This window comes from Podarcis liolepis (assembly GCF_965112155.1).
Source record: "Podarcis liolepis genome assembly, chromosome: 5".
Taxonomy (NCBI): domain Eukaryota; kingdom Metazoa; phylum Chordata; class Lepidosauria; order Squamata; family Lacertidae; genus Podarcis; species Podarcis liolepis.
Genome location: NC_139556.1, coordinates 38,054,270 through 38,077,023, shown reverse-complemented (window position 1 = coordinate 38,077,023; position 22,754 = coordinate 38,054,270). Strand labels below are relative to the sequence as shown.

The window sequence follows — 22,754 nt, the reverse complement described above, 5'->3', positions numbered from 1 at the left end:
ATTGTGTGTGCAGCGAATCCAACAAGGATAGGCTGCAGCATGGTAAAGCTTCTTCGAGTGGGTGTTGGGGCCCAGTCCTCCTCTTTCTTGTTGCTTGTTCCAGCTTAAGTCTTCTGCCAAGGAAGCACTACATCATGCTGCCAAGCCTACATGTGTTCCTGATCACATGAAACACATGAACTCATGTGCAACATTACTGCAGAGGCATGATATTTTTAGATCTTGGGCCCAGAGTCTCCATGAGGAGGTTGCTCTGCATGTCAGTTGCCATGGGGAATTAGCACCATACCACTCAGTCTCAATTTGGATTAAATCAGCGTGGGTTTAGTTGCAGAACACCAAAACAGTATCGGAGAGGGAAAGGGCTGTGTGGTTAATACCACCAAAATGGTTAGAGATCATAAAATGGTTACTTGGGAGTAGAATGTATGCGTAAGCACCAGCATGCCTGGACTAATGGCTTGCAGTTGCTGCTTTGCTTCTGTGATAGGGATAGATTGGGAAAGAGAGACTTCGTTTGCCTACCCATGTGTTAAAGCAACCCTAAATCCCAGGGGCTGGATCCGGCCCAATCGCCTTCTCAATCCGGCCCGCAAACGGTCCGGGAATCAGCGTGTTTTTACATGAGTAGAATGTGTCCTTTTATTTAAAATGCATCTCTGGGTTATTTGTGGGGCCTGCCTGGTGTTTTTACATGAGTAGAATGTGTGCTTTTATTTAAAATGCATCTCTGGGTTATTTGTGGGACATAGGAATTCATTCTTGTGGGTTGTTGTTTTTCCAAAATATAGTCTGGACCCCCACAAGGTCTGAGGGACAGTGGACTGGTCCCTTGCTGAAAAAGTTTGCTGACCCCTGCTTTAACAGAAGCAGAGTGGGATGCTAGAGATTTGGTAGGCTGAAATGGAAGCTGAAAATTCAGTAGTGAAAACTAATAGAATGGAGGAGGTTTGGCTCCCATTAGAACAGAAAGGACAGGGGAAACTGAGAAATGGGGGTGGTTAGGGGGAACCAGGAAGTGGAGTGCTGTTACTTGTCGCAAGAAGAGGAGACTGAGTAGAGTCAAGTTTCCCAAATTCCCCAGTGACCCAAGAGTTAAAGACCATGATTTTATGTCAAGGTTCCTAGAGAGTCTATGCCCAGGTTCCTGGATGTCATCCACAAGTAGATATGCCTTCTTAGGTTGCCTTTAGTCTTGTATTTAATAGATAACTTGTGTTCCTTAGAACCCTCCACAGATGGTTGTAATACTGGGAAATGACCTTTAAGGAAAACGCATAGCTTTGTGTCCCACCCTTAAAGGTCCTGACTAACCAAACAGGGAAGGTAATGGAGCGAACGAGGCAAAGAATGGACTTGGCTGGGGTTGTAGCATCCTCCACACTTCCCTTGGGCTGACTGGAGCAACCCAGGAAGGCTGAAAATTTTTGCTGCCTGAGGGGAAGGTCTACCCCAGCAAAAAGTGTCTGGGGGACAGGACGGTTTCCAAAATGATAGGTGGGTATGCAGAACTCTGGAGGCTGTGTACTTCAAGGGGTCAAGGGTGGGCTTTAGAATACCTGCTCAGTTTTGTGCATGGCCTTCTTTTCTGGTCCGTAACCGCTGCACTGAAGGTCCAAGGTAAAAAACCAGATGGGGCAGTTTTCCCCACTCCCTACCTCTGCACCCATGGCAGAACGTACAGCTGAATGTGGTTTGGGGGTAAGTGTACATCACAAGACCATGTCTAAAGCATTATGTATTTTAGAACCAACAATAAGGACAGGGAAACAGAGCTCGGATATTATTAGATGGAAGTACACAATCATATTTTCCATAATTAGTTAGCTAATTATTGGATGGGAGACAAGAGCTCTGTTACAGCAACAATTCTTGTGTAACATGTAGCTACTGCATTCACAACTTTGCCTTCTAATTTCTGAGTGATGTAGAGACATCTGAAAAAGATGTTGGCAGTTTTGACACTGTAACAAATCAAAACTGTTCGGTTTTGGTCTTTTTTATTCTCGGACAAGGCACACGTGTTCCATAAATTACGAAAATAATTTCTGAATTTCCTTTGTGGTATTTGTATGCTTTTATGTCTTCGAAGTCTTCATGGTGATTGATATTCTGGAATTCACTGATATGACGCTTCTTACTGTGTTACAGTCTGCTCCTTATCAGGCTTTCGTTGTTGGCAGCATTTTTCTAAATAAAAATTCCCCCTAGAAATCAAGCTCCTGGGGACAATTCCCACAACCATTTTGGTGGACTGGTTTCAATCTAATGTGTCATCTTTTTATCAGCCTATGTGGAGTGTGGGCTTTTTGTGAAGTGAGCATCTGAGCATTCCCCTGTGGCCCAAGATCTAAATTCAGCACACCACTCTAAACGCCATAAAAAGGCTGCAGATGTTGTAATGGTGCAGTAGATTGGGATTAGTGCAACATTAGGTGCTTGAGAAATAGGATTAACCCTGAGGATCTGGGCCCAGTTCAAGGAACCCAAAGCTCGTCTATAGTGTTGTTTAATGTGAATAGTAAGCTTGTACCCTCTCCTACTTTCTCATATGCTCTATTTTTCAGAGTATCCTTAGTATGAAAAAATCCAGAGGGGGTACGTGTGGGAAGGCAGTGATTTGGTGTGGAACCTCATATGGATGAGGGAGAATTAATGGAGGCACAGGACGCCTACTGTTTGCATTAAACAGGAAGTATGGATGAGCCCTGAACTGATTGCTTCTCCATACCCACAAACATTCAATACAAGATGACCAAAACGGCTTGCTGTGATGGCCCGTGAACCTGCTGTGTTCCTCCTTGGTGCACTAACCCGGAGGTGCCCTGATCATACTTTCGGATGTGGAAATTCAGTGTTGTTTGTCCTGGCTTCTCGTGCATCATAGAACAGTAAAGGCAGAGGGATTATTCAGGCAGAGTTCCTGCAGCGTGTATCTGTGTGCCGTTCTTAGCAGTTATTAAGAATAAGCACTGGCTATTGCAGTTATATAATGTGTGTGGCTGCAGCTTGGGTCAGTTCATCTTGAGCCGAATCAGGGCACATGTGGAGACAATCTGGGCAATTCTCTTCTGGTGCCTTGAGACGGAGGGGGATTGCGACAACGTAGCCGCTCTCCGAGTCCTCTGAACTTGTCGCTCTTTAACGAAGGGATGCTTTATAAATATTTGAAATTGGGTAGAAGTGCAGTGGCGCGATATAAGAAAGTGAGCTTTCTTTAGAGAGGGGGGGAATTGGTTGGTTACACAGTGATCAATGCTGACGACCGCGGTACTTGTCAGAAGCCATACTAACCATATTAGGGGATGTATATGCCTCCCATCTGTTGAATTTTTAATTTGAATATAAAGTTGTGGAATTTTTCCATCCATCTTGCATGCGGCCAGTATTTACTCTACCGGACTATTATTATTTTTTCAACATGGAAAAAAGGATGAACATCTTGTTACGCAATGCCAGGAGATAGGGCCCTCAGAAGACCTTTTCGCCATCAGAGAGCTTTATCTGATGCCTTGAAGAACTTCCTTCCAAATGAATAAGATTCACCAATTCATGCTAAACTCAGGCAATCTGAGATGAAAATGGACTGTATAATTAATGCTAGTGTGCTTACCAAGGACGTTGCTAGGAAAATTATTCCATTATTTAGCATTATAAACCAATTCCTCCGAACCACCTCAGCTGCTCATGCATGCAAGCTTTCATTTCCACAGCGCCGTTCTCTTCAGCAAATGCTGTCTCATAAAACACAACAGGAAGGAAGGAAGTCTTTCCACAACATAAAATAAAGCTGTGCTTTAATTTCATCTTGTTTTCACATCAAGCATCAGAAATGAACAATCGGAGAATCGCTTCTATGATTGTTCTTCTGTTATTCAACCGCACCCCCCACTCCCAAATTTATATCAAATCTTCTATGCCCAAATTTCCATCCTTGGGAAAAGTTGCGAGAGAGTGAAATGGTAGTAATATGTGGGTGAGAGAAACATTTTACAAACTTAGGTAGAATCCCAGAGCAAATGCAGGGTGGTTATTATCACTCAATATTTCTGTTGTACATGTTAGCATAATTAACAATTGTAGTCCTATAACCGTCTATCTGAAGTCAATGCCCTTTGTGTTGAATGGGCTTTAGGGTTGAAACTTGAGGTTACAATTGTATCTCTCTTACCTGGGATCTGTGCATGTTTTTGCAATTCCCCTAAAATATTATTTATTTATTTAAAACAAAAACCTATTTTTCTCTGAAAGCTTCTACAGTGGTACCTTGGTTTAAAAACAGCTTAGTTTATGAACAACTTGAATTAAGAACTCTGCAAACCCGGAAGTAGGTGTTTTGGTTTGTGAACTTTTCTTTGGAAGCAGAACATGTTCCGCTTCCCGTCAAGTGTGTTCCATTTGTAAATTGAGTACCCCACTGCTATGGGAAAGCATGCCTTGGTTTAAGAACGCTTTGGTTTAAGAACGGACTTCCGGAATGGATTAAGTTCGTAAACCAAGGTACCACTGTAGTGTAATGTCTTTTCCTGTTTGAAACACAGGAATATAATTGTTGTAATTTTATAAAATTGTCAAAATTAGATTTCTTCTCAGTAGGGCCTTCTCCATGGTGGTACCCCAGCTGTGGAATGCCCTTCTCAGAGAGGTGCACCCGGAGCCATGTTTATGGTCATTTTTATATCAAGTGAAGTTGTTTTGTTTTGTTTTTAGATTTTTCTAACACATTCTTCAAACAGATATTTAAAACTCATTTTCCCAAGTTTCGTTTTTTTTTTGCTCAAATTGTTTTATGCTTCTAATATGTGCCCTACTGTTTCTCTTTTTTATACGTCTTGCGTGTGAGAACTGCATGTGGCATAAAATCTCACAACCTATTAGTTTTATTATTTATGTATTTTTATCAGTATCTTCAAGTTGGGGACCTGGTTTTAAAGGTGCAAAGAGATTATGGAAAGATTGCTTATTTCCAAACATACTTCATAATTTACAGCCCGGCCATATATGTAAGAAGTTAGATTTGTTCTTTCTTTTTGGTCTCCTGTGAGCTATATCACTCATAGAATCATAGAATCATAGATTTGGAAGAGACCACAAGGGCCATCAAGTCCAACCCCCTGCCAAGCAGGAAACACCATCAGAGCACTCCTGACATATGGTTGTCAAGCCTCTGATTAAAGACCTCCAAAGAAGGAGACTCCACCACACTCCTTGGCAGCAAATTCCACTGTCAAACAGCTCTTACTGTCAGGAAGTTCTTCCTAATGTTTAGGTGGAATCTTCTTTCTTGTAGTTTGGATCCATTGCTCCGTGTCCGCTTCTCTGGAGCAGCAGAAAACAACCTTTCTCCCTCCTCTATGTGACATCCTTTTATATATTTGAACATGGCTATCATATCACCCCTTAACCTCCTCTTCTCCAGGCTAAATATGCCCAGCTCCCTTAGCCGTTCCTCATAAGGCATCGTTTCCAGGCCTTTGACCATTTTGGTTGCCCTCCTCTGGACACGTTCCAGTTTGTCAGTGTCCTTCTTGAACTGTGGTGCCCAGAACTGGACACAGTACTCCAGGTGAGGTCTGACCAGAGCAGAATACAGTGGCACTATTACTTCCCTTGATCTAGATCTATACTCCTATTGATGCAGCCCAGAATTGCATTGGCTTTTTTAGCTGCTGCGTCACACTGTTGGCTCATGTCAAGTTTGTGGTCAACCAAGACTCCTAGATCCTTTTCACATGTACTGCTCTCAAGCCAGGTGCCTCTCATTTTTTTTGCCCAAGTGCAATACTTTACATTTCTCCCTGTTAAAATTCATCTTGTTTGTTTTTGCCCAGTTCTCTAATCTGTCAAGGTCGTTTTGAAGTGTGATCCTGTCCTCTGGGGTGTTAGCCACCCCTCCCAGTTTGGTGTCATCTGCAAATTTGATCAGGATGCCCTTGAGCCCATCATCCAAGTTGTTGATAAAGATGTTGAATAAGACCAGGCCCAAGACAGAACCCTATGGCACCCCACTAGTCACTCTTCTCCAGGATGAAGAAGAACCATTGATGAGCACCCTTTGGGTTCGGTCAGTCAGCCAATGCAATGCATTTTTATTTTCTTCCTGGTTTGTAATACTATTGAAAAATAAATCCTTTTTTAAAAAAAATTATTGCCGCAGGTTAAATTTCTCTGGGACTTGCTTCCCAAATATAATTCTATCATTTCTTGGATAAGTCAGTCTGATGGTAATTTTCCCATTTAAAAACAATTAATGACTTAGGACCTTGATTCATGAAAGATAGCTTCACATATATCTATCCCAATCTTGAAATCTGCTTCTCAGTAGGGCCTTCTCCGTGGTGGCACCCCAGCTGTGAAATGCCCTTCTCAGAGAGGTGCACCCGGAGCCATGTTTATGGTCATTTTTATATCAAGTGAAGTTGTTTCTTTTTGTTTTTATTCTCCCACAACTTTAGATAATTTCTGGTCTTAGTCTGTTTATAGGCTGTGTATTTTCAGTCATGTTGTAAAACTGGTTTTATTGCTATCTCTGCTGTAATTTTTTTATGATACAATTTGTTGTTTTATGGTATTGTATTTTATATTGGTAGCTGCCCAGAGAACACTGTTATTGAGCAGCCTAAATAAAATCCTTAAATATAATTTTCATCAAGATGCTATACATATTTTTTTTTTTAGTCCTATGGATATATTCAGCCAACACACCTTTAAATCATGTTAGGTCCTTTTGTTTGCACCCTTCAAAACAGGTCCCTAAATTGTAGATGTTGAAAATATAATTAGATTAGTGAAGCTGGTACTTTCTGAGGCAGCAAAATTACTGTCATTTCTTGTTATGACAAAGGCTAGGTTCAGACTCTCATATCTTGGTGTAATAACCAGATAGGAACAAGTCTTGTGCCTCCCACAGCCACTTCCTTCCTTTTTTTCTGGCACGTCTGAATAGAGGTCATAAATCCCCAATTAACCATAGTTTCCCATTTGGTACAAACCTCGATATTAAACCATGGTTTAAGTTGGTTTAAGGTTCTGACTTGTTCTAAAACTGGTAACCACATAGTATTGAAGTTTTAAAGTTTTGAAACCAATGGTTAATTAGCACTGGAAGTATTTAATCATAGCACATGATGAAATGATGAGGGTATAGCTATCTCTCACAGGCAAAACTAGTGTGTAATATTTTATAATATTTGGGGGTCTCTAAATCACCCCCAGTACTCTGTTGCATTGTTTTTAACTGTATTAGCAGTATCTCGTTGCTCATATAAAGTGATTCATCGCTTACTGAATTAAACATGTGTTGTGGCGTCCTTACTATGATTATTTTAAAAATAGAAACTAACACTTATTTTTATATGTTACTTGTTCCATCTATGACGTTTATAGTTACATATCAGTCATGCTTTTAATTATCAGTTGATCAAAATTATCATTGACAAGATTTATTTATGATCATAGATCATTTTACTCCTAGACTCAGAAGCAGTAATAATGTTTTATTTCCATATGATTAAGACCAGACATCCCCAACCTTCGGCCCTCCAGATGTTTTGGACTACAATTCCCATCATCCCTGACCACTGGTCCTGTTAAACTAGGGATCATGGGTTGGGGATGCCTGATTAAGACTTTCACTAATTTATAACCACATATCTTTTGAGGTATACTTAGGAGATCAGTTAACGTTCTTGTGTCCCATGGAATCCTATACATATCTATTTGGAAATAAGCCCACTCAGTTCAATGGGACTTATTCTCAGATAGTATTTATGGAACTGCAAACTACAGCAACACTTTGAGCACTTATCAAGATCAATTGATGTATAGCCATGCTCAGTTTTTCTGTTCATTGTCTTTTTTTCTTTTATGTTGCTTTTCCAAACTGTCTGTTCCTGTAAAACTGTGCAACCTTTTTCTTCCTTTTGCATATAATCAGAGGCTGTACTGATTATTATTATATGTGCAAATCTGTTTTCCTTCACTTCCGATTTTTAGATGTGTGCTTAAGCCCCAAGCAGGCTTTTGGTTTCAAAGTGGTCAGCTGCTTTTCTGCTTTGTTTTGTTGTCACTGCCGTGTGTTTTAAGAGTGGTTTAGGTATAATTTGTGTGTATGCGTGTGAATTTATATTTTATACTTTTACTGATGGTTGTTGATACACAGCAGAGTGCGGGGAGACGTTGGGATTTGTCAGCTGGTTTGAATACAAAGTTTTTTATAGGGAAGTCGAACGAACATCTATTTAATAATAGCAATAAAATGTATTTATTATTCAGTGGAAAACTGAAAATTGGCAACTGTTTGCAGAATCCTTAGGCAAGCTGAAGAAAGCATCTCCCAGGGCAGCAAGTGTTAAAATGAAGGCTTGTGTTAACTTTTTGGAGCCTTAGGTTTTGAAACATTGTGCCTGTACAGCTATTCCCATAGATTTTGCCTCATATATACAAAGACGGGTGGCTATAGCTTCTTAGGGAATGGAAAGCTGGGAAAGGGGATGAGGTATTGCTGAGTCATAGCTTTTGAAAACTGCAGAGCTATATGCTTTTGTTCTCCAGCTACAGTTTTAGATGTAAAACTGAAGGGCTTTCCAATATTTGCTTCTTGCTTTTCTTCTGAATTTCACGGAGGAAGTCACTGTACCATTTAACTTGGGCAGCCATGCATCTCATCTGTAAGCTCAATTATATCAGTTCTTCCTTTTGGTTTGAAATGATAGTGCTAATTGGCAGCTTTGTTCAAGGTTTCCCTAATTTCTCATCTTGCCCCGGCAAGAAGGCGTGATTATCTCCAAATGTATTTTTCCCCCCCAGGCAAAAGGTAGCAATGTGTTCAAAGTGACGTGGCAGGATTTTGTATTGTTAAGTACTGCTTTTAATTCTCCCACTCAGTTAGAATCAACCACTTGTTTGGTTTTAGTTCTTCGTACTAGAGACGAGGTACCATATATTCCAGCACAAACACTTGCTCCCATTAAAAGTTTGGGTGTTTTACACACACATGATTAGATTTATTTTGAATCTTCACAGTGAGCAGGTGAAGAAGAAGAAAATCTGTTTAGGATTTTTGTTACACACACACACACACACACACGCAAACACAACACAATAAAAACCAATGTAAAGGCAGGAACAAAGCAAAAACCCAAATAGAACTTGAAAATTTGATTCAGCAATGCTTGGAACATTTTGTGTTTGGGGTCCCTGTTCAATACCTCATTCTTCAGGTCTGTTTTAAAAGGTACTTTTCTAAGTGGCAACATGTTTTGGATGTCCAAATCCAACTGGGGCCAGAGAAGTGGATTTCTGTGTGCATGTCCCTTGCTGAATGCGGATCCACATACGCCAGTAGATGCTCTGTTCATTGTTCCCTTACCTGATGCAACAGCCAGAGCCAAAGATATAAAGAAAACAAAGTCCTGATTATTTTCACCATGGTTTGGCTTTGCATGGGCCCCATCTCCAAACTTCGATGCAATCACTACTTTGAGCCCCTGAAAAATGTCGGGATCTTGTATCTGCTTCTCTGTAGAATCTTTCCCATTTCATGTGAGCAGGTATCAAAGGACATGAGTTTTCTTTATGCACACACCTCTTTGCTTACCGTCCAAACAAATAAGACATATTGTACTTAAGTATCCCAAACTTTTGTCAAGGTGTTGCTGTCTTTTGTAATTAGTGAGCAGGAGACTGGGAACGGTGCAAAGGAAAGCACACTTTTGCTGTTGTTTCATTCCTTATTACGTTTAATTTCTTTGTAATAAAATGGAGTTTTATGTACAGGTCAGTAGGTTTATGCACAGTGAATTCATAATGGCTTCCCAGATGTTCATATTTAACTAGCAACCATATTCCTGAAAAGAGCAATGCATTCAAAGGTTATCTCCTTGATTAATTACTTCAACTAGTCGCTACTTTCAGCTTAGTGATTTTTATAGTCGGCCAGAAAATTTAACTGTATAGTTACCCACTTTGCAAATTGAGGCAACTGTGCCACATGCTATGGCTAACACAATAAATACATGAGTCTTCTTGACATTCGTGCATTGCGCAGAGTGTGTCCATCCCATTGAGTTTTTGAATGTGTATCTCCCCTCTTTAAGCCCCAAAAGATGCGCAGAGGAGGGGGGCAATTTGGAGCACGGATGTGGTGTACAGGGAAAGGGTTAAACAAACCAATAGTGTGTATGCAGATGAATTCCTCAATGTTTGGAGGAGCTGGGCCAGTCAGAATAGATGGGCAGCATGAGAAGGAGCGGGTGCTTAACTCTTCCCTTGCACCTTGTAGCCCTGCTCAAATTTGCTCCCCGTGCACTTTCATTGATTAGTATATACCAATGCCAGCTTTGGGGAAGGTGTTCTCAGAAATATCCTTTTTAACTATCACCACTGGGGCTGGATCTACATCGACCCCTTTAACATTATTTCATCCTAATAGAACTACATTAGATATGTCATTTTAAAACAGGGCATACTTGTTAATTAAAACGTTTTTTACCTTGGTGGTCCGTCCGCCCCCCCCCCCCCCCGTCAAATGTAAGTAATACCCGGCCACATGATTTTCCAAAATGCTGATTCCTTCCCTGCTGGTTGCTCTGCTCCACTCTGGGGTCACCTTTTAAGCCCCCTCCCCCACCGCCTCTTGTCTTTTGTTATCTGCCCTTCAAATACCAATGGAGGGAGGTCAGAGTTTTAATGCAGTAAAAAAAAAAGGTAAAACACTACCTAGGGACATACGAGCAGTGTTTCACCAATATAGCAGCATAAAACGATTAAAAAATAAGTGATAAAAAGACAAGTTAATAATGCATTACGAACGTATAAAGTAGGACGTCGATATTATCAAAACCATTCCTTAACCCTTCCTTAATGTTAAAAACCATGAGTGTAGATCCGCCTTGGGTTGATATCCTCTAGTCCAGTGTTTCTCAACCTTGTGTTTCCAGCCGTTTTTTAGACTACAATTCCCATCATCCCTGACCACTGGTCTTGCTAGCTAGGGATGATGGGAGTTGTAGTCCAACAGCAGCTGGAGACCTAAGGTTGGGAAACACTGCTCTAGCCAGTAATATGCATTATGCTCCTGCTTTTAAAAATACTACCCAATGGGAAGGAGAGCAGGCTGATCAGCAGTGAGGCACAAGAACCAAGCAAACGGTGGGTGCATGTATGAACTTAATGGATTTGTATCCTGCCCTTCAGTCTAAATATTTCCACAAAGGCTGGATGGTGGCTTCTCTTTGGGAGGGCACACTTTCCACACAGCATGTTGATGTTTCCTCTCAAAGGTCTTTCCCAAACCGGCATAGCTGGGTTTGTAGGATTAATTGCTTTTGAAATCTCCCTAGTCAGTTCCCAGTTCAGAAAAATAGGGCATCTTCATTCAGCATTGTTTCGCTGCAAGCCCACCCACAGTGGAACTCTGGCAAAAATGAATATTTTTTATAAAATAAAATAAAACAAACACCCTTCAGGATGCTGAGCAGAAAGAAGAATAAAATATTTATTTTGGAGATGAGAAGAGTGGAAGTTGTCATGGGGCAGAGGAAGCGAGGCATTAGGGAAGCCGTCAACCTCCACTCCAGAGAGGCTTCCCGGTGCCCTCCTTGATAGATCTTGATGCGCCTGCAGTTTTCACCAACATCCCTCAGTACTGCAGGGCAGAAAAGGACAGTTCATAACCAATCAGGAAATACAATTGAAGCCTCTAAATACGGTTGAGGCCGTTTAAGTGGTTATATATAGTCTAACTGTCCTAATTCTGAACTTTTTCTGTCAGCTCCATGGTAATGAAATATTCATTATCTTTTGAAGTTTACATTGGACTGTACTTCAAAAACTATCAGCACATCAAATTATAATATATAACTGCTCTTTAAAAATCTGATAGTTGTAATCCTTTGTGAGATGCATTCCCTCCCCCCCCCTTTTTGCAATTTCTTCATCAGTGCAGATGTTAGCAACTCACACGGGACAGCTAAAAATGTCTTTCATAAAAGCTACAGAAGAAAGCTGTAAATCATATGCTCCAATTAAAGGAGAAAAACTGAGGTTTTGCAGCTTATAAGACAGGCTCACAGGAACAAATTAATACAAGGCAAAACATATAATGCTAAGACTAATGCTGTCCTTCCTCGTTATTAGGTTTATTAGGCGATTGGACTTTTTGTGAGTTAGCATCAGTACTTTGAGGAACCTGTGGTCCTCCGGCTGTTGTTGTATACAATTCTCATCATGGTTGACAATTGGTCATGGTAGCTGGGGCTGAGGGGAGTTGGTATCCAACATCTGTAAGGAAACAGTTTCTACATCCATGCCACATACGACCCACACAGTGCACCTCAGAACCCCTCTGCAGCTTTGAAACTCCTTTTCACCTAGAGAAAGGAATAAAGCTTTGACCTAGCCTTAAATAAAACTCATAAGGAAATTGGTTCCTGAGTGACCATAGAATGCATTGAACAGGGGCAAGTCTATGATCTTGAAACTGCTGGCCATGGGGCTCCTTGGCAAGTATTGTTCCAGTCCTAACTAGGAAATATAAAATTGGGGTAGATTTCAATTTTTGAAATTGTGTGTGCGCTTTGTTGTCATAATCACCTTTGTTGTTGTAATCACATGATACAGTTTTTAATTTTTTTGGCAAGGCTGCTTACCTACTGGATAACATTCAGAATTTGTTGTCTAACTTGACAACAAAAATCATCTCCTACTAGTATTGAATCTAGAACCACTTTCACTGCCAACAGTCATGTTAAAAAAAAGAAAAGAGATAGCAATTATGCGTCTAGAATAATTTGGAAATTAGGTTTGGAAATTACCGTATTTTTCGCTCTATAAGACACACCCAACCATAAGACGCGCCTAGTTTTTAGAGGAGGAAAACAAGAAACAAGAAAGCAACGCAAAGCCTCTTGAGCGAAGAGGCAGGAGCGCTCTGGCTGCACTCAAGAGGCTTTGCATGGCTATCCCTGAAGCCAGGAGAGCAAGAGGGATTGGTGTGCACCGATCCCTCTTGCTCTCCTGGCTTCAGCGATAGCTGCGCAGCCTGCATTCGCTCCATAAGACGTACACACATTTTCCCTTACTTTTTAGGAGGGGAAAAGTGCGTCTTATAGAGCGAAAAATACGGTAGGTTTTTGAGCCTTTCATTCAGTGTTTTTAATGCTTGAAATACTGTGCTGCTCCTGCTGTTCGCTGAAAGCTGATTCCTTAAAAAAAACCAAAACGTTTTTGTTAAGCATGTTATCCCTAGAGGATAGTTACGTAATGGCTATAATCAGCACTATTTTTCTAGAAAAAGAGGTGCTGGAACTCACCATGAACATCTCTCGTTCTTTTAGAATGCCAATGGTGCACACCTGAGAGGTGCCGGAACTGAGTCCTAGCGAGTTCCATCTGGAAAAAAAACCCATGAATCTATAAGTCACTCCTGGAAAGAGACAGATAAATGAAATTAAGAAGAGATAGCTGGGGCTGATGGGAGTTGTAGTCCAACAACATCTGAAGGGCACCAAGTTGACCAAGGCAGCTATAAATCAACAAGCAAGGACTACATCAAAATCAGCCAATATTCCATACTCAGCTATTTCTTTTTACAGACAGGTTTTCTAAAAGGCCCCAGCATATAATTAGGGCCCACAGATGACAATGATGAACGTGTAACTCAGGAGAACTTCTGTCTGCTGCAGCACAAACTATAGTTAAGGGATTTTAAAGCAGTCTGATGAAGAGATGTAAAACCTGCTGCTCCAGAGCTGGTATTGGATTCTAGAAATTCCAGAAAGGATAGATTTCCTTCCCACTTATGCCTCGATATCCAACCTCTGAGGGACTGTGACTGCACACCGTGTTGGCTTAGGTTGCAAAGCAACTTCTTTTGCCGAATCAGTTTGCACTTGTTTAGCTCATAAATGAGGGGGGCAGTGCACATCACTGGGGCAATGGAGCAGGTTGTTATTATCCTGCTCTGTTTTCTAAAAGTAGAACTAGTTGCCATTTGATTTTGTCTCCCTTCATACATATAGCAGCTGACTGGTTAGCGGTAAAGAAGTGTGATATGTTTTTCATGGGATGTAGCAACTAGCAGCAATTTGGCTGGCAGTGGATTTTACCTTCCGAGAGCATGAGTTATGATTCCTCAGTTTTAGAATGTGAAAACCTTCTCCAAGACTTAAAAAAACCCAACAACCTCATTCTCAATTAAGATGATAATTATTTCAGCCTTTTCCCAGCAATCAGATAAAGAGAAGGAAGGGGGGAAGCGGGAGACACAGCATCCATCTAGGATATATTAAAGATAAAATCTACAAATCTGCTGTAAAAAAGTACAGAATTAGATTTCTAAAGCATGTCTCAAAGCCTCTCAGGGCCATGTTAATTTCCTGTGGGCAGTTGTGTTGCATAGCAGAACAATGATCCTTTATGTCTACATTGGATGGTGTTCTGTGACCCTCTTAAAATGCAGAAGTGCAATGTCATAATTTTGCATTGCTGCATGAGTATTATTCTATGTGTATTCTTTTCCCATTTCTATCCTCCTAGCTTTTGCTTTGAATTATTTTAAGGATACTTCCAGTTACTTATTTATTTGACTCATCTCCTTTTGGAAAGTACCGAGCAACTTTTATAAGACTTTCAAAAGTCTCTCATTTAACAACAGATCACTCGCTACGCCTACATAGCTTCAGCATTGCTGCACTGTGTAGCTGACTTTCATCTTAACAAAATAATTACTCCATACGAGTCTCAGACATGGAAACGAAAAGTTGCCACCCCACCATCCAGACATCTTATGAGGTCCTCCTTCCACAGTTCTGAATACCCCCATAGCATTGGATCAGAATACTCAATAAACTTTTACCCAGGCATTGGACTAAGGCTGCAGTCCTATACCCACTTATCTTGGGAGTAAATTCCATCAGACTCATGGAACTTGCTTGTGAGTAGAGATTAAAGGATTGCAAGCTAACTTAGCTATGACTTAAATTTCAGTAGGACCTTTTATTCCAAATCAGGACCAAGGAAGAAGCCCCCCTAATTCCTCATACTGTAGGGTCCCAGCTAGATTGGGGCCCCTATGGTGACAATTGATTTTGTTGTTGTTGTTAAATACTCAGACAGAACTATGAAGATGTGGCCGTGTGTCATTTGGCCTTCAGCAGGGCAGGTCATGCTTTGCTGCATGAGCAGTTCATTCCCCATGTCTCCACCCTCTACTAATCAGTTTAGACAATACTGAGCTGGACGGACCATTGTTCTTCCTGGGTGTAAGGCAGCTTCCAAGGTTCCTACCTATGTCAGATGTACCTGTTTAAGGAAGTTTTTAATGTTTGATGTTTTTAATATTCTGTTGGGAGCCGCCCAGAGTGGCTGGGGAAGCCTGGCCAGATGGGCAGGGTATAAGTAATTATATTATATTATATATTATATTATATTATATTATATTATATTATATTATATTATATTATATTATATTATATTACATTACATTACATTACATTACATTACATTACATTACATTATTATATTTTTTATCACCTAGTGGGTGGAACTTGTCTATATGATCAGGATTCCTTCCACACATAGAACATGTCTGTTTATAGTCACAGCTGACTATTAAAATGTTTTCCATTGTTTTAAATGTGAGTTTAGTTTATTTTAAATTGTACTATTTTAATATTTAGAGTGGAATAGAAAATTAATAATAATAAATAAGTCACATGTGGGAAAAGTACTGTTGTGTTCAGGTACTGCTTCTCGGCTTTCCTTGGTTGTCTGGTTGGCACTGGGAGAACAAGATGCCGCGCTACCTGGTCCTTTGGTCTTACATTTGTTGTTGTTTATTTAAAGAAAGCAAAACTGGTAAAGATGTTGACATCTACCTTGGGAGTGCAATAAAATAACCATTCAGATTTAATTGTTTATCAGACATTACTCACTTGCAGGTGTGTCAAAAGTGTCCAGCGGCAATAACTTTTACAAAGGCCCCCGTTAGCTTCCAGAACAGCTTTCCCTGTATTCGTTCATTGACGGTAACCTGTGCAATCATTGGTGCAACTGAGTAATTCACTTTGCAAGGAAAAGAGGTTGTAGATTGATGCACAAAGGGGGTGGCCTTAGGAGTGAACACTTGCAGAAGTCTCATGAATGAGAAATGGACAAATATGCACATCCTCCCCCAAATGCTCACTGCTGGCTGCTGATCTTATGTTGCCTTCCCTCCTGCCTTTCCTCCACCTCTGGCTTGACATGTCCTCCCCTACAAAAATCTTACTCGGCTCTTATCACTTGGAATGACTCCATTGATTATAGACATAGATGGTTACCTGCCTCTGGTTGTTGTTATTCATGTTTCTGTTACTGTTTCATCTTCCTTCCTTCCTTCCTTTCCTTTCCAATTATTGTTAACCCAGCCCAATCATAAATTTTGGTCGGATTTGGTAGGATCGTCATTGTTTTATTTTTAGCTTTCTGGACCTTAGCAGATTTTCCATAGGATAATGGGAACCCACAGTGAAGAAGAAGAAGAAGAAGAAGAAGAAGAAGAAGAAGAAGAAGAAGAAGACGACGAAGAAGCTCTTTTTAACTTGTGGGAATCCCAACATGAAGAGAGATTATTGTGTTCTCAGAGAGCTGTGTGGGTCTTGCTGCCCAAATATGTTAAAGTAGGCGTTTGTTATCATAGCTCCCCCCACGCTCCCATCGGTTGTTCTTCTGAAATCTTAATTATATGATTGCTACAATATGTACGGGTTTATCATGCTTTTAAGAAGAAATGGGACCTCTGAACTTAAAAAAAAAAGAGAAGTGTAAAGTGTTGTTGTATTATCTGTCTGATCTTATTCTGTTATTTATTGTTTTCTTGACTGTGGATGGGCTTCTTGTATAAGCTTTGTCCTTTCATGTTCGTTTTAAAGGGAGCTCCCACTCATAAACACAGAATGCCCAGACGTCGCTAGATTAAAAGAATGTCTTTCTGTCCAAACAGTCATCTTTTGTAGAATAAAAATTGGCTGTCTGATATTTAATGAACAGAGGTTTTACTTATCGTGCAAAAATAAGTGGGAGCACTTACTGCATTTCTGATCTGTTTACTTTCCAGAATTTAGAGAACATTCTGTCTTTTAAAAATTGCCACGAAACTGACAAGCGCCATTTCACAAACAGCACAGTTCTCATGCTCCACATGTGCATTTTTGGAGCACATGGAGCTCTAGCCAGTCATGGGCTTCCCTGTTCATAAGGATGCCAGGGCTTACTCACACATGAGTTCCATATGTTAACCCATTTTGTTTTTTTGTGTATCTACTAGATTGTAGGCCTAACAGCAGGGACAGTCTTCCTACGGATACTTGAAAGCTGCTCTGGATTTTATTTATTTTTTCCTGCAGCAGAGCATGGCAAAAAAAGAAAAAAGAACACTGAGTATTATTATTTTTTTAGTACAAGAAGTCACTAGATCAGTCTTCATGCTCTGTGCCAATTAAGCATAATAAAGTATATTTTATTAAATGCAATAATTTCAACAAAAAGCACTGAGTTGTTAGGTAATAATTCTGCTTACTAATATTCTGTGTTACTGTAGCTCTTACAACACTCACAAGGTGAAAATACTCCTATTCCTATTTGCTTTTCCAACTTCATGGATAAGGGGAAATTTCAGCTGGAGGCTTTCAAGTTTCCACTCACAGCCTCTACATGAACTTTTGCATTTCTTTGCTTATCTGGAGTGATTTTCAAATTCATCTCCACTTGCACTGTATGTTGTCATACCTTAACTTGTTTGGGTGTCTTTTTAAGTGTAGCTTTCATTATTCATTTCCTGGTTTTTCAATGCTTGCTCGGTGTAAAGTGAGTTAGAGCCATGTTATGAAATAACCATTCATGTGAACGAGTTCTGGGATACCACAGCTACTTGATAATTTAAAGTAAGGGGAAAGCTGCTGGTTAATTCCTTTCCAGCCTAAAAAAGAGATGTCAAAAGTTTTCGCGTTTTGAGTGGCCAAGCCCATTTTTCCTCCCAACTTCTTGAGATGTGGTTGTTCTTCAGGCTGATTATTGTAATAACTAAGGACAGGGAAACCAATAACAAAAGACGGGGGAAACATTGCAGTGAAAGAAAGAAAAATCCTGATCGGTAGGAAGAAGTACAGAGTGAATGGAGCAATGAATGTATCCACTTAGATTAGCAAAATTCCATTTGGTTTTTCAAGCACCATTGGGGGAAAAGAGGTTGCATGTCCTGCATCGCTACTCAAAGCAGTGATGTGCTTCTGCTGGAGATGCAGCAGTTATTGCAACTGGTTCTAAACAGTTAATTGCTCACAAGAGTGTGTGCCTTTTCAGGAGCCTTGTAGCGCCCGCATCAAACCCTAGTACTTTATTGCTGTATTTGGGATCTGGGGGTTCTGGTAATTCCCTCCCCCTTTCCACTCTTCCTTGAAACCTCCTCCCATAGTTCAGGGAAAGGACTTCACCTCGAGGATGTCATAGGTTGTTAGCACTCCAGAAGGCCAGGCTTGCCCCCAAGAAACATTTCCTTTTTTCTCTTGAACAGACACTCTGACTCTTAATCTCAGCATCGCAGCCTCGAACCCCAAGTTGGGCAAAAGATTCCTGCATTGCGGGAGGCTGGACTAGGTGACATTGTGGTCCCTTCCAACTTTACAATTCTATGACTCGGTGCTCAACGTTTCATCGGTACTGGAAGTTGAAAAGCATGGGCTCTCTGGCCATTAAGGGACAGGGTGGTGGGAATGCAATTTTGTAAAATGTAATTGTCTTTTGAAATCACAACCTGACGTGCTTCTCTATGGCTGCCCTATTTCGGGGTAGCCCTGTTTCACTTCCTATCAGATAGCCATTAAAGAACATGATATCAAGCCTGAATTCCAGGCTTATGAAATAGTCTAGGTGGCTTTGGGGAGGACAGTCTCTCAGCCTAAAGTACGTCATCAGATTGTTCCAAGATAACCCTGTGCACACTTTTGAGTTCCTTGGCCAAAGGACGGCATCCAAACAGAGTTTGAGTAATAGCAACAACTTATTGTGGATTTGGTGTCCTAAGGCCCTGCTGCAACTGGAAAGGCTGCACAATTTTCTAATTGTGTTTTAAAGTGCTTTGAACTGAAGGAATGCCAAGTCAATATATGAAACCTGAGACTACTATAGAAAGGTGCAGAGACTAACTGTGATTTAATAATTTATGCAGTGGGTTATATTCTTCGCCTTCTCCTAATGCAACGATTCCCCCAGACAGCATTTACTCCCATTGTAGCTTTATAACTGCTACACTTTGAAGGGACTGTGCTAATATTGAGTTGTGTTGGCTGTTCCATTGTGCAGCTTTCCAAGGTATGCAAGAGGATCATATTCCTCATGACTCCTAGCGCACCGAACCTTTCAGTTACCACTATTTCTCGTAACCATATTTGAATATTGTCCTTCATGCAAAGAACTCAGAAGCGTACAGGGTTGTTCTATGTGTTGCTTTGAAGTTTGTGTATTTTAATACTTGAAAAAACGCCCTTTTGCAACTTCATTTAATGTATCTAGCTTAGCCATTTAAAAATCCTATGACATTGTGTGGCAATATTTTCCCAGAAGATTCTTGTCCTTAAAACCCTACAGGTACTTCTGTGGATGAGATGAAGGCTTCACAATGACACAGCGAGAACTTATATTTTAGTTCTCAAAATTAAATTAATATAAGGACAACAATAGTGCTCGATACAGCAGATTGTTTTGCTGGTAAATTACAATAATGAAATGTGAATATATTATGTGATTTTGTGCCTGCCTCCCTCCCTCCCTCCTCTGTTAGGGCATTTTAAAGACATAATTTTAAAATGGATGCTTTAAGAACATAATTCCAAAATAATACCAGCAAGGGATTGCTAATAGTAATAACATAATATGCTTAAAACTCTGAGAAGTTGCCAGCATTATGAGTAGGTGCAGCTTCTAAATGCTTATAGTGTAATTCAAAACATCATTAGAGGGGTGAAACAATGGAATCAGAACTAGGTCATAAGGATCTTTTAAATATTTCAGTGCATCTGTTAAGGTTTACAGTTTGTCCATTAAAGGCTTAATCATATTGTACTTTTGGATCATTTACAAACCCCTGCAACGACTGACTTGCAGATTTATAGGAGACTTGTCTGACCAGGGGGGAAAATACTATTAGAGAAAAGTATTTTAAAACACATTTTCCCTACGTGGACATCAAAACTACAGATCTTAATCTACCAGAAAACATGAAAGCTTAAGCACCACTTCACACATTACATTTTTTAATATATACCTGAGTAGTATAATACTTTTCATTCCTGGAATTACCGATAAAGTGGTTTGATCCTGTCTACGAGTCCCTTTCACAATCATTTGGCCTTGGATGCTCTATGTCTATGAAGAGTCTTTGCCGCCTCTGGTAGAGACTTGCAGTTTTTCTCATTTCTTATCCCCACCCCCAATTTCTAATTTCTTATAATATAAGGCTTTTGTAAACATACAAACAGTAAACATAAACAATAAATCAATATAAGTGATGTATGGACAAAGTCAATACAAGTAATTTAAGTATCTAGATCTGGGAACAAAATAGAAGATAGTACATTTAATCAGGAGGAAAAAAGAGGTGGGGAGATATAGAATTGAAACATCTCTGTAGCACAGCTAAAAAGTATTGTGTGTGTCCCCACCACTAACAATGGTTTGCATACTTTGTGTGCCACTTTGCACATCTAATTTGCATTGTGGTTGAGACAGGTTGCCTTTCCCCCCCCCCTTTTTTTTTTTTGCCCCGTGTGGCAATTTTCAGAAGTTAAACACTTGAGTTATGAGCAGACTTCAAACAACCAGCTTTCTTTTCTTTCTTTTTTATTTTTTAAAATAATTTTTTATTAGTTTTTACACATATTCTCCAGCATAACATCCTTTCAAACATCATTTCGAAATTTTTGGCTATCACAGCCTAAGACTTCCTTCAACCTCAACTGATGGTTTTCTAAAGTCTTTCTAAGTATGCATTTTGTTACTATAATTATTGCTATAAACTCATATTTCCAATACATCTATTCTTAATTCTTTTCACAATAATTTATAAATTGCTCCTTACAAAACTTCTTTTAACCCTACAAGCAATGTCAATTGGTTTCAATTGCTTTCCAAATATATCCAAAACTTCTTCCATTCCTTTAGGAAAATTTGGTCCTGCTGGTTCCGAATTTTCCCTGTTAGTCTCTCCATCTCAACATAGCTCATCAGTTTCTCTTGCCACTCTTCTTTAGTTGGTGTTTCTTCTTGTTTCCATCTTTGGGCTAATAGTATCCTTGCTACAGTTACCGCATATAAAAACATTTTTTTATCATTCTTATGAATTTCTGTACCCACAATACCCAATAGAAGGGCTTCTGGTTTTTTAACAAATGTATATTTCAACATTTTCCCCCCATCTCATTCTAAATCATTTCCCAGACGTCCTTCACTTTCTTACATCAAATAACCAGCTTTCACGTGGGCCTTGATTCTTGTGAATCCTAGTGTGCTAGGAATGGGGAACTTGTGGCTCTGACGATTGGCCAAGCTGGCTGGGTCTGATGAGAGTTGGAATTTAACAACAGAGGGTTGTTTGTATTTTTAAACCTATATAGGCCTTTTTCATATTTGAGCAATATTTGGCTATTAATCCATGCTTTTCCTATTTAAATTAGACCAGAGTAGTCCAGATCCCCAATCTCAGGGGAAAGCACTGAGATTGGTGTTTGCGGGTAGCGTCATGTGGACTATACAGATTAAATAGGAATGGAAACAGCTACAAGCACACCCCATGTTGGGGGGGGGGATTTCTGCTCAGGGAATTGTCACAACCAACTACATTTCCATCATCCACTTCCAGGTTGAGTTGGGAGCTGACAAGTGAATTTCCAAATGTATTTTGGTGTTTATATATAGTTGGATGCAAAATGCACACACCATATTTAACATTTAAGCAGTAGTGCCTTTGTGATCCCTGTAGGAGGTTACAGCACATTACACTATTTGAATGTGAATTCTTTTCTGAAGTCTCATTTGCCCCAGTTTGCCAAGAAATGATTCCGAGTGCATTTAAAAGTGCAAATTGCTTTGCAGGCGTGATGAACTCATTAAACCTTATGGCAAGTCTGTGGGATACAGATCATTAACACTCACATTTTGCATTGGTTATGAGTAAGTTTGGTTGTAGATATTCCCATGGGCCTCTGTTAGACAGAGGGAAGGGATTAACAGAAGGTCATGCTGTGGTTAGAACTTATACCTAAGCCCTCTGCAGAGCTTAGGTATTACAGTCCTGAAAAGCTAACATGAGAAGAAAAGGGTGGCAAGGCTACACGATTAGACGCACTCCTGCCATCATACAACATGCGCTGGCTTTGATTACTTCTGCAGCAGGAAACCTTTTCTACTTGTGAAGGCTTCCCCTTCAGCTAAGAACCCTGATCTTTCCAAGTTCAGAGGACAGTTCTCTGTTGGAAGTGGTGTCCAGTCCAAGGTCAGATTAATGATAAAAATAACTCCACTAAGGAAGAGTAGATAGGGGCCTTGAGGTTTTTCATCAACAATGAGCATATTGAGTCACAGACTTGACCAGGCACACAAATGTATCCCACTATTTCTATTTAAATTTTACTAATTGTTTCCAAATTTGCATCCATGCCTATAAATTAGCATGTGACGGTTTTATGCAAGTCTGTGTGCTTTGTAACTCTTTATGGCCC

General features: G+C 40.1%; 1 protein-coding gene and 1 long non-coding RNA gene across 4 annotated transcripts in view; one reads left to right on the top strand and one right to left on the bottom strand.

The window, feature by feature from the left end:
- RNLS (renalase, FAD dependent amine oxidase) overlaps nt 1-22,754 on the top strand; it is a 96,296-nt gene that overhangs the window by 15,879 nt on the left and 57,663 nt on the right. The window lies entirely within an intron of this gene.
- LOC310706898 lies at nt 11,843-16,405 on the bottom strand. Its single transcript, XR_014526234.1, has 3 exons — nt 16,323-16,405; nt 15,936-16,033; nt 11,843-12,371 (listed from the first exon to the last, which is right to left on the bottom strand). It is a non-coding gene; the product is annotated as an uncharacterized lncRNA (long non-coding RNA).